Genomic DNA, 12,928 nt, shown 5'->3' with positions numbered 1-12,928 from the left:
TAGTGACTTGAAGTTTAATCGTCTATTTTCTTTATTTTTTCTACACAAATATACACTTCTCTACACATTACTGTATAAATGAGTGTGCACAACCTTCTAACACAAAATGATGTAATTTACATATATATTTTAGTTCTACTTATTCTGCAGTTTGTGTAAAAACATACAGAAATATGCTGAATTTGATCTGACATGTTGAGGATTGCACTTTTCAGGGATTAAGTCTACTAAGTTAAGAGCAACTTCAACAAGTAAGACAACTCACTGAAATTACTGTCTAGAAAGTGGGATAACAGAGTTTGTGGAAGAGGGTTGCACAGCTTGGCTCCCACATGGAGGCCTCATTCACACACCCTTCTTCCTTAAATATACCAACTACAGAATTGCATGACTTTTGAGAAAGAGAATAATTTCAATGAACTGTCCTACTCACTGAGGTTGCTCTTGATAAAAACAGACTCTAACTAAAAATGTTTGCATGCTTAAATTTAAAGATGCTAGTATTTCAAAGTCATATTGCTCTCTGTCATCCAAGAACAGAACCCTTAAATAGTTGACATTTTTCCACAGGACCTTATCTTATTTAATAAGAAGCAATACCTTTTTCAGGAAATGTATTTTTCAAATCATTATGACTGTAAAGGAAGTATCTAAACATTTAGCGATGCAGTATCAATGTCATATAAAGGAATCTTTGTAGGGGTGAAAAACTAATAAATCAAATTCCACTATGAGAATGGTAAAAGGTGGAGTGAAAACCAGGAAAGTTAATTTCTTGGGAAAAAACTACTAATGCTTCCAGGTCTTGCACCTTATTATCTCAAAATTATTACTGATAATAATTTCTGTACATTGCTGGCAGAGATTACATTTAATGTGTGATTTATATTATATGTTCAGCAAATTATACTGCTGTTGACAAGAAGTAATACAGAAAGTGTAACCTCTGCTTAACATTTATCACTGGTTTACTTAAAAAAAAAACATACTTACTATATCCTTCTGTTAAAAACACAAATCAGTAGTGATGGGCAAAGATGGGACATTTGTGATGTACTCTAGAAACCTAACTCCTCTTATAATAACATTGTATTTCTTGGACATAAACAGAAAGCTGAGTAAGTCTTCTACACAAAGTATGTCCTACAATAAACACACAAGCATACGGAATAGGAGATCAGATAAGGCTTGATTGCTCACAATCAAGTAATTATGTATAAGAATTATGAGAAGTTGGAGGTAGTTATGTTTTGACAAGGCTGGTAGGCTGAGAGACAGCATTGTGCTGTGTCTAGGTTTAGAAGTTTAGAGAACTGTAATAAGAGTTTGTAGCTAAGTGAATAATGAGAGTATTATTCAGAGTATTATTCAGAGTAATAGTACTAGTAAAATGATAGCACAGCAGACAGATTGGGAGACAGAAATGGAATTAGGGAGGGTGGGTTGTGTTAGGCTTACTACAGGGAGAGGTCCAGGTCTGAAGCAGATGTCTTCTAATGTTTTTTTTTTTTTTGGTATTCTTGTGCATGGATGTCTCTGATGTGTAAAGGTAGTTTGTTCCAGGCTAAAGCAGGTGTGTAGCTATAGGGATTTTTGGCCTATAGATTTTTTGGGTTTGTAAATTTCCAGTAGTTGTTGGTCAGAATGTCTGAGAGTTCTAGAGAGGATATATTGTGAAATAAGTGGGGAGATAGAAGGACAGGCAGAAGGTTTGTTTAACATAGAATGAATCATAGGGGGTTGGGAGTAGAAAAGTTGGTGGGAGAACTCTAGCCAGTGAAAGAGATTGAGGGATTGACAGTGGTGTGTTCTTGAGGTATAGTTAGCAGCAAATCTAGCAGCTTTGTTATAGGTGGATTCACGTTTGGAAAGGAGAGCGGCTTGTAGGTTAGTTAGTATTTGTGAATTGTAGACAAGACTAGGAACAAGAAAGGCTTGGGCAAAAGTAAGTCTGGAGTCTTTTGTGAGAAATTTGCTATTTCTATTTAGAAGCCCCAGTTTTTGATGTTTTTTTTTTTTTTTGATGCAGTGGTGGTCATGGAGGTCAAATTTGAGTTGGTCATTTATAATGACTCCGAGCAGTTTGAGTTGAGTTTCAGCATTAATTACAGTGTTATCAAGGGATATAATGGAGAAGGTAGATTTGAGATGTGAGAGAGATTTGAGTAGGGAAAGAAGCAGCTCAGTCTTTTTAGGATTTAGGATGAGTTAGTTATTGGAGAGCCATTGTTCAACAGAGTTAAAGGAGTTTTGTGTGAGGAGATGAAGGTCATAGAGGGAGTCTGGGGTAGAAATGACTGTGGAGTCATCTCCATATTGTATAAGACAGGAGTCATGACAGGAAGAACACAAGTGATTAGTGAAGATATTGAATAATAAGTGACCAAGAATTGACCTTTGAGGAACACCTGTTTTGATGGGGAAGGAGGTAGACATTGAGGAGAGCCATTTAACTGGTTAGTGAGATAGCTTGAGGACCAGGAAACAGTGATACTGGATAGGTTGAGGTCAGAGTGTTTGGAGAGTAACATAGGATGAGAGATGGTACTGAATGCGTTAGATAGGTCAAGAAAGAGATATGAAGTAAGTTTGTTATTGTCTTTGGCAAGGGAGATTGAGTTTGTGAAGGAGATGTATGCAGTAATGGTGCTATGGTAAGGACAGAACCCATGTTGTGTGTTTGTAATTAGGTTTTCTTTGAGTAGATGGCACATAAGTTTCCTATGTACACATTTTTCGAGTATTTTAGAGAGGGGGAACATAATTGCTGTAGGCCAGAAGTTAGATAGTTCTGTGGATTTGCCACCCTTATGAAGAGGCATGGCATTAAATTGTTTCCAGATCAAGGAAGCAGTGGATTCACTGACAGATTGCTTGATAAGAATAGATATGGGGTACGCTAAGGAGTTAGTTGCTAGTTTGAAGAAGAAGGAAGGAAAGTTGTTCACGGAAGGTTTCAGCTTGGGAAGCAGGTGTTTTATATAGCTAATAGAAACTGGTTGCAAAGAAAAGGAGCTATTGTTGTTTGCAGGAGAGGAGGGGTCTGAGTTAGGGTTGCCACCTTTTCAAATGGCCAAAGTGGGACATTTTTGGTACAAACATCAGATTTTACAGACTGACACATACCCACGGTCAGTAAAAACGTTAGAACTTTTTTGCCTAAATAAAAGCTTATTCTTGTAGCATTTTAGTTGCTTATTCTGTTTCTTATAGCATTTAGGTAGTTTAGATAAAGAATAACTGTTTATGCAACTATTACATAAAATATAGGAAATAATTTTGCCCTAAAATCTCAGGACATTTGCCATTTTTACAATTTTTTGTCAGGACACAACTGCCCAAAGAGGGACTGTCCCTCGCAAAGTGGGACAGGTGGTAACCCTAGTCTGAGTAGGTGTGGGACTTATGGGTCTGCTTAGATGGAGTGGAGGGATCTGTGGGGTTTTGGGTCTAAGGTTTGTGTTAGTTTGCTGATAGAGTTAATGAAATGGGAGTTGAATATGACTGCGGTTTCAGTGGGGGTGTTAGTAGGGCAAGGGTGTGGGGCTGAAGCGTTACCAGGGTGCACGATATGGTTAATAGAGCTCCAAAATATTCTGGGATTATTGCAATGAGTTGTTTGGGGGTTGAAATACAAGCTTTTTATTGTCAAGAGTAATTTGTTTTTTGGTGATGTTGCATAGTTCTTTGTAGGTTTGAAGATGGATGGGAGATTTTGTCTTAGTCCAGAGTTTCTAGGCAGAGTCTCTTTTTTGCATGAGAGTATGAGTAGATGGGGATAGCCAGGGGGAGAGAGGAGGGATTTCACTCTCTTTTTACTAATAGGAGCGAGAGAGTTGAGGATGCTTAAGAAAATGTTGTTAAATATTTGCACTGCATCACTAAGTGGTAAACATGATAGGAAGGACCAGTTAATAAAAATGAGTGTGCTATTTAGAGTGTCAGGGCTGAAGTTTGATAGGCTATGGCAGTATTTTAATTTATGTGGCTTTGGTAGGTGAGGGGTGAATCTTTAGAAGAGGATGGGAGAGTGGTCACTAATGGGATCAGGTAGAGATGTAGGGTGATTGTATGGGACTGGGTTAGATACCAGTATCCAGTTTATGATAGAGAAGGTGTTGCTGGGTTTATTGAGGTGAGTAGAGGAGGTGCCTAGTTGTGAGAAGCTATGGAGGTTAACGCTAGAGTTAGGGGAGTTAGATGACAGGGATAACCAGTTGATGTTAACATTTCCTAATGGGATAGTTTTGCTAGTTACACTGTGTGTGAACCAGGAGAGTATGTGTTTAGTACTGGGATATTGTTGCCAGGGGGAATATATACAGCACCTACAGTTAGTGTTTTAAAATAATTTAATTTATAGTTCACAATTAAGAGTTCATTTGGAAGAAACTGAGGGGGTGTATTGTCTAAGGGATAGAGGATGAGGTAAATTAAGAGTTATGCCACCACCTTTCTCTTTAGGTCTGTCAAGTCAGATGTTATAGCCAGGGGGGTAGACATTTTTTATCTGGGATGTCAGGTTTGAGCCAGGTTTCTGTGACAGCTATGACATTAGGAGTATATTTGTCAATTAGTGCATGGAATTCAGTAATTTTGTTTAAGAGGTTGCAAATGTTAAGACAGAGGAAGGTTAGATTCTTAGAGAGGGGGAAATTAGTGGGAGGTATGTTGAGTAGAGTGGCAAGTCAACGTGCTGTTGAGGATGGTGGCAGGGTTAGGGTGGATGTCTCCTGTGAGTATTGTAGATCTGAAGAAATGGAGTACTGAAGGAAAGTTGAGGTGTTGGTGTTTAGTTTTGATTTTGGGGCAAATAAGGGGGTAGGGAACCTTGATTTTTGGAAAGACTGAGTTGAAAGTAGGAAGTATTGATGTTGAATGGTAAAAGAATAGAAGATTTGGGAGTATAGAGTGTGGTGAATAGAGGTAGGGGAGAAAAGGGAGGGATAGATGGAGATGTGGTATGAGGCGAGGCAGGATCAAAGTAGAAGAAGAGGAGGAGCAGTGAGGAGAGTTAGATACATGGTGAGGGTGAAAAGAGATACTGTGAAGTGGTGGTAAGGTTGATGAAAGTATTAGATGAATATGACTAAAGTTGGAGTGATGAAGCAGTTTGGCTGAGGTAGTGTGTTGAGAGTTCTGAGTGCTGAGGTGAGAGTTAATTTGAAGTAGGTTCAGTTGAAGTGGTGTATTGAGAGTTTTGAGTGATCAAGGCGTGACAGAACTTTAGAGAGGGGGGAAATAGATGAGGTAGTGTGTTGAGAGTTCTGAGTTATGAGGGGTGAGAGAATCTGAGAGATGGGGAATAGTGTTAGAAGGAATGAGTGAGGGGTTTTACAGATAAGGCAGTGGTGTTAGGGAGTATGAGTAAAGTTTATAACTGAGCGAGTTAGCAAAGGAGGTTAATAAAATTTGAGAGAAGTCTATATATGTATAAAGGAGAAGAATAATAATATAATGTGCGAAGGTGTGTTTAAGGTGGGAAAATTGCAGGTGAGGTATGGCGAGGATAGAAAGATGTGGCTAGTGGATTGGTTGTCTAGGTCGAGAACTGGAAGATGTAATATGTAAAGTTAGTATGTAATTAGAGACAATAAAATAAATAATTAATGTTTCAGGACTGACAGTCAGTGTTTTGTCTATTAATTAAATTAACTTTCATTGCGAAGTGGCAATACTGTATATACCTAGGGGAGACCCAGATTAAAGGGCCAGAAAGTTATGATGTTGAAATATGTCATTTAAATTTGTACTGAGACAGAACATGTAATTTTTAAGAAAACCGCGATAAATCTGAATAGCAGACTGTTTACATATTTTTATTATATATAAGTAACATGCTGGCTCTCTTACTGGACATTTATAACTTTACATACAAAATGATAGCCAGTCTAGTTTATGATGGCAAAACAGTGTGGCAGGATTTAGGTTATTGAGAACTTACCAGCCCCTGTTGTGAAAATGTCATGAAGCACAACTGACTAGCTTAACCATATGAAAATTAAACAAAGTAAGCAATAATGCCTGAGAATATAGGCATTATAGGAAAATAACCAACTGCCTAGAGGTGTTATGAAACCCATCACTACAGGTGGACAGCCTTCCCGTTCCGCAAATGTTCATTATTTCCTTAGGAGCATCCAGAAGTGCATTATTGGGCTTAGAAAATGGGACTCGCATTTGTATTTGTTGATAGTGTGTAGTTGTATGTACCATGCATGTGTGTATGCAGAGATGTACTCATGGGGGTGGGGCAATGGTAACAGTCCACCCTAACTGCAGACACTAAGGGGATGATTTGTAAACAACAGTTTCCTTTTTTTTTTGCTCCATTTCCAGTTTATTAGATTTTTGAGTTGAAACCCAAAAAGTGTGCCATAAACATGAGTGTGTGTGTGTGTGTGTGTGTGTGTGTGTGTGTGTGTGTGTGTGTGTATGAAACGTGTAATGAGATTGGAAGAACCTATCAGGTGGCCATTGTTTTCAGCAGTAGAAAGCCAAGGAGGAGCAGGCCGGAGATAAGTGCATATTATTTTTTTTTTTTCAGTTAGAAGTGCAAACACAGTTCTTAGGGCAAGTTCGTGACAGGGATTTAATTTACTTCATTAAGTCATCTGTCAGCCAGGGCATTGTAGATTGCCAGACTGAAGTTTTTTTTTTTAAATATGCAGGTAGATAACCTGATTTTCTTTCTTTCTTTCTTTTTTTTTTTTTTTTGAGAGGGTAGCATGGTGTGTGACACAGCTAGCTTTGTTACGGATGTAAATATTGTGGGAAGAAATAGCCAGGCAATTGTTATGGCTAGGCTTGTATAGGCCCTAGGGCCGATAGCCTAGTACCAACCTATGAAGCTATGAACCTAACTACCTTTTCATTTGCTCAATTTAAAGTTTGCTTAGTATACCTTTGAGTGAAATAAACTGAAGTATGTATATTCTTTTTCTTGTCCTCTTCATTTGCTCAGTTTAAAGTAAGGCCTGGCTCGTGCGCATTTCTGTCAAATAAACTCTAATATTTATGCTCCTTTTGGAAGGAAAGGTAGCTAGCTGTGCTGTGGTTTAAAATAATTCATCCTTGCAATTTGCTCATTTTAAAGTCTGGCTAATTTTAAAGTGTGCATTTGTAAAATAAATTGGATTTTTTTTATGGGAGGGAGTCGGCTAGCTGGACTGTGGATGAAAGTAACCTACCTCTTTATTTACCCAGCTCAACGTCAGTTAAGGCCTGGCTAGTGTGCATTTGGGTGAAATAAATTGGAATATTTTGGGAGGAGGGTTGGCTAGTCATGCTGTGGAAGAAAGTAACATGTTCTATTTATTTGTTTAATTTAAATTCTGCCATTAAGGGCTAGTGTACAGTTGTGTAAAATGAATCAGAATATTTATGCTCATTTTTGGGAGACGGTGGCTACCTGTGTCTTGGATGAAAGTAACTTGTCATTTTTATTTGCTCATTTTAAAGTCTGTTTAGTGTGTATTTGTATGAAATAAACTAGATGTTTTGGGGGTGGCCAGCAGTGCTGTGGATGTAAGCAACATACCCTCTTCATTTGCTCAGTTTTGAGTCTAGAATTAATGACAAGGGCACATTTGTGTGAAATCCATTGAAATATTCACTCTTTTTGAGGAAAGGCTATGCTGTGGATGAAAGTAATTTGCAATCTTTATTTGCTTTAAAAGTCTGGCATTAAGGTTTAGTGTGCATTTGTGTGAAATAAACTGGAGTATTTACTCGCTAGTCAATCTTTGTATGAAACAAATCCCAACTTTGAAAATGTTTGGTCTTCAGCTTACCTTCTTATTGTTTGCCTAGCTTACAGCCTGGCTTTACATGACTAGTGTGCAACTGTATGACGTGCTTGACATTTACTCTCTCGGAACGGTTTTCATGAAACCAAGTTGAAACTATTCCTGATTTTGTGACATTACCTGATTTTGATCTGTTCCTAACAAAAGTTGTATTTTGAGCAGCTCACTGAGGACTTCAGTCATTGAATGCTGACAAATCCTTGAGTTTCAGACATCATATCTTTCAGAAAATGTATACCAACATAAACATTGCTAGAGTAGAAATTTTCTGAGTATATTAGAGCAATCATCACATGTGATTATTTGAAATACTATTTAAATGCTTTTAAATGTTGGAATAGCATTTCTGATGAAGTTCATGCTGATTAAAAGTGGACGAAACGCGTAAATAACGGACTTTGGTGTTTCCTTTCTGCAGTCATTTCTGGAGTTTAAGTTATTTCGTTTTGGTGTGTGTTTTAAGTCTTTATATTAGAGCAATATTTAAAATATCTCTGATTTGGAGCATTTGTCTCTCATTATTTTTATATGTCTCTGATTCTTCTGCTAAGAATTTGACAGTGATTATTTTTATCATGGTCAGATGAGATATACACAGCAAAGTGGTTATTTATTGGACGATTCTCTCATGACCATTACTTTTTCATTTTCAGTAATTCTTTGTGGTTTATGCTTCCAGTGCCTTTCATCTACCTATATGTTGCAAAATATGACAATAAAATATAATACTCAGCTTGATAAAAAAAATGTTGTGGGGAGGAAATTGGCACAAAGAGAGGACGGGCCATATACATTTAATGTTAACTGACAATACTTGAGTTGCTTCTGCAATCTTGTCTTTTAAGGGGTAACAGCTTGGCATCTTATAACATTGAGGGGAGGGGTATGTTTATATCTATCCCCTTCACAAGGCCGAAATCCAAAATAACCAAAGAGAATTTGCTGAGAGGAAATGAGTGTAGCTTTAATTTACCAAATGATAAAAGTGTTTCTCAGGGTAAGTAAACACTTGTCCAACATCGGGGAGTATGCCCTTTTCCCCAATGTAGTGTGATCCCAGAGATGGTATGTATACTTGGGGGGGAGCGGGAGGTGCGGGGGCATAGCTCCCACCTGGGTGGGTTTGATACATTGTGTTGTGTTTTTACATAACTTTTGGGCAAGTGTTTGCTTACCCTGAGAAACACTTTACTTAAACTTTCTCCCTTTTCGTCTCGGCAAATTCGTCTTTGGTTATTGCGGACTTTGACCTTGTAAACCTGATCCGTATATATATATATATATATATATATATATATATATATATATATATATAATACTGACACAAGTAGTCTGCATATGCCTTACTCGATTTTAGGGTCCAACACAGACACTGAATATGGGTCTGAACAACATTCAAGCAAAAATGACTCTCTCTTAGTTAAATTTTTTGGAGCATTTTTTTTTTACTCTCCAGTGCATTATTCTAAAGCCCCCTACCCAGTCCTCCACATCCATCACAAGGTTAACCAGCCACCTCCTGACCCCATGGAATTCCTCCTACAGAGATGAAGCTGGCATTGGTCCTAAGGGCATCTTGTGGGTCTGGACACAGGCCTACTAATGCGGGGGAACAGGGTGTGGCCCACCCGGCTGCAGACAGTAAGGGGGTGCAGCCTTACTTTTTAAAAGCTTTTTGCATTTTAAATGTGAAAAGCTTAAACTAAAACAAGAGCTGGATCCTTTAAGGGCATTCTTCTTTAAGAATGCTCTCTAGCCTGTGTGTCCCTGCATACATTGATGCACACACCTGTTGCATACTCCTTTTCAGTATTCCGTGTGGATTGAAATACAAAATGTTTTGTGTGTGTGTGTGTGTGTGTGTGTGTGTGTGTGTGTGTGTGTGTGTGTGTGTGTGTGTGCACATGCATATGCGTACATCTCAAGTTGGGACAAAAGCTCAAAAATAGGGACAGATTTTAAATATTGCTCTTATAAACTTAGGAAATTCCTAGAATAACAGAATTTGTGTTGGCATGTATTTTCTGAGCAATATGAAATCTGAAACTCAAATGTATGTCATTATTTACAAACTTTAGTCTTCAGTGATTTACCAGAAAACCTCAAATTTTAGGAGGAAGAGATCAAAAATGTGATAAAAAATCTGGACATTCTGTGAAAATGTGGACTGTTGAGAGCTATGCAGGTTAGTAAATTTCCTCAGGCTCAAACCCTGTACCTTGGTTACAGGAAACAAAAGTTCAAATCCTCTACACCAACTACAAAACTAGTGAAAAAGTGGGTTTTAGTACATTTTCAAGGAATTAAGATTCACTGCATTTTTAAGGAATTGTGAGCTTCAAGGGAAGAGAGGTTTACTGCTGCTCATGCTAAGTCCGTTTTCAATGTGCATCTGTTTTGTTTAGCAAATGATCATAGCATAACAGGTGGTATACTCGCTTTTGATACAGAAGACCTTGGCTTCTACTCCCTCAGCATGCAGACGGACTGCTGATACTGTGTTGTACCTGAAAGGGGTGGGGGTGCTTCATTCCTGAGTGTGTCCTCCTTTGTATGAGATGCCTAGTAACTATGAACCTGTTGTTGGTTTACCAATCATTCACTATTGCAGTATTACCAGCTTACCTTTTTTTATTTAATATAGGCAATTTATTCTCCAAGGGCAGTAGGCACTGAATGTGTAGATTAAACACTGAAATATAAAGTTGTACGCTAGCAGCCATCTCTTCATTAGTTACAGATCTACGTAATGTGGAATTATTCAGATGGCATTTACTTCTGCTGAGATTGTGTATTGGTGGATTGTAATGACAGAAGTTTGAGTGACTTTTTTTGGTTGCAATGTTCTAAAATGGGCAGCTCTGTCATTATTGGGTCATAAGTTTTGTTTCATTGCTTACTGAAAAAATGTACAAAACTACAAATTTAAAACACACTGTAATAAGCGGTTCTGTATTATACAAGGAATATAATTTAATACAATCAGGAAGGTGAATCAAAGAACACATGCATGTATGCATTGTTCTGAAAAGGTGTGCAAGGGCCCCTATACGGTTTGAAAACAGCCCAAAGGTAAACTCTATTTGCTATTGGCCAGGCACATTGTCTTTGAATGGGTTTCAATGTCATGTCAAAGAATGTGAGTTTCAAGGGCAGAGAAGTTTACTTTTAATGCTAAGTCTGTTTTCATTGTGGCACTGTATTGTTTTGTTTAGCAAATGTCTATCAGTGTTAGAGCTATCAAATTGGAAATAAAAGTTTTAAATTAAATCCAAATATCTCAATTATTCAAAGAAACTTTATTGTCATTTAGGAAACACAAGTGCTACCTAAATTCAATTTTGAGTGTCTTTTACAGGAAAAAAAACGTACAGAAAAAGAAAAGACATGACAGATATTAAAGAATAAACAATAACTATAGTTCATAAGTAAATGTCTGGTAGCTGCCGCACATGCTTGTACATTATTTATATACACTGGGCACACTGACTACTAGATGATTAACGCATGAAAAGAAAAGTACACTCTACACAGAAGTGAGACTGGGTGATATTGCACATAGGAAGTGATTGGAATTGCACTTGAATCAGAATACTTTAATTTTAGAATGCAATAAACAAATAGAATTACTGTATGAAAAAAGTAAAAGAACGGGAATGTAACAATCTGTTACAGTTTTGATACATCCAGATTTACGTCTGCGTTAATGAGTCTTATTGCAGTTGGATAAAAACTGTTCATGAATCTGGAGGTGCTGCAGCAGATGCCCCAAAACCTTCTACCAGATGCAAGTTTAGTGTACCAAACATGCGCTGGATGAGAAGAAGCGTCATTCAGTAGTTTGCGGGACCACTTTTTACATCTCAGTTCAAACAGCTCCTGTAAGGTAGGAAGACTAGGGCCCACGATCGTTTCTGCTGTTCTTATTATTCTTTGCAGCTTCTTCCTTTCAGCCATTGTGCTGTTACCCAACTATACAGTCCAGTTGCTGGTGATAATACTCTCGATGGCTCCCCTGTAGAAGGTATTCAGAATATTCCTAGAGAGCTTTGCTTTTCTAAGCCTTCTTAGGAAGTGTAGTTACTGGTGGGCTTTTTTAATTAGCTGACCTGTGTTTGTACTCCAAGAAAGATCCTCTGATATGCGCACTCCCAGGAACTTTATAGTTTGGACTCTCTCCACTTCTTCACCGTTGATCGTGAGGGGCAGGTGGATGGCAGAGTTTTTTTTCTGAAGTCACTAATGATTTCCTTTGTTTTATTCATGTTCAGGTCCAAATTGTTGTTATTGCACTATTCAATCAGGGAGATGACCTCATTCCTATACCCACTCATGTCATTACCACTGATGAGTCCCACCACTGTGATGTCATCTGCAAATTTGATGTTGTGGTTGTTGCTAGCTTTCGCAGAGCAGTCATGGGTAAGGATTGTGAACAGTAGAGGACTCAGCACACAGCCCTGGGGTACACCAGTGTTGACTGTAATACTCTCTGAAGTGTTGTTATAGGCACAGGTCTTTTGCAGTCTTCCAGTCAGGAAATCGAGGATCCAGTTACACAGCCCTTTACTTATGCCAAAGTTGATTAGCTTTTCTACAAGTTACACTGTATTCACCAAACTGAATGCTGAGCTGAAATCTATGAACAACAGCCAGGAATAGTCGTTCTTCTCTTCAAGATGCTCCAATGTGAGGTGAAGTGCCACTGAAATGGCATCAGCAGTTGATTTAGTCGTCCAGTAGGTACACTACAATGGGTCCAAGGATTGGGGTAGAACTATAGTCAAATGCCTTATGAAAGAGTCTTTCAAAGCATTTCATTACATTTGATGTAAGGGCTACTGGCCTGTAATCATTTAGGCAGGTGGGGTTGGCTTTTTTGGGCAGAGGGATTATGTTGGTAACTTTGAGGCATGCTGGTACTTTTTCCTGGACACTTGACGTATTGAAGATGTCCATCAGGATTATGCTGAGTTGGTTTGCACAACCTTTCAATACTTTCCCCAGAATGTTATCTGGGCCAGCAGCCTTCCTGGGGTTCACTCTCCTCAGATGGTTCCATACATCCACAGCACTGAAGTTGAATACTGCCTCCTTTTGGCCACTGAGAAGCTTTATAG

The 12,928-nt window shown here is 38.2% G+C and overlaps 1 protein-coding gene across 1 annotated transcript in view; it reads right to left on the bottom strand.

Annotated features, from left to right (window-relative positions):
• LOC122788034 (parathyroid hormone/parathyroid hormone-related peptide receptor-like) overlaps positions 1 to 12,928 on the bottom strand; it is a 916,427-nt gene that overhangs the window by 180,809 nt on the left and 722,690 nt on the right. The gene's annotated exons all lie outside the window — the stretch shown is intronic.

Source organism: Protopterus annectens, chromosome 13.part0 (genome assembly GCF_019279795.1).
Source record: "Protopterus annectens isolate FY-2018-M chromosome 13.part0, PAN1.0, whole genome shotgun sequence".
Lineage (NCBI taxonomy): Eukaryota > Metazoa > Chordata > Ceratodontiformes > Protopteridae > Protopterus > Protopterus annectens.
Note: the sequence above shows the minus strand (reverse complement) of the source record. Positions and strands in the feature narration are given on the sequence as shown.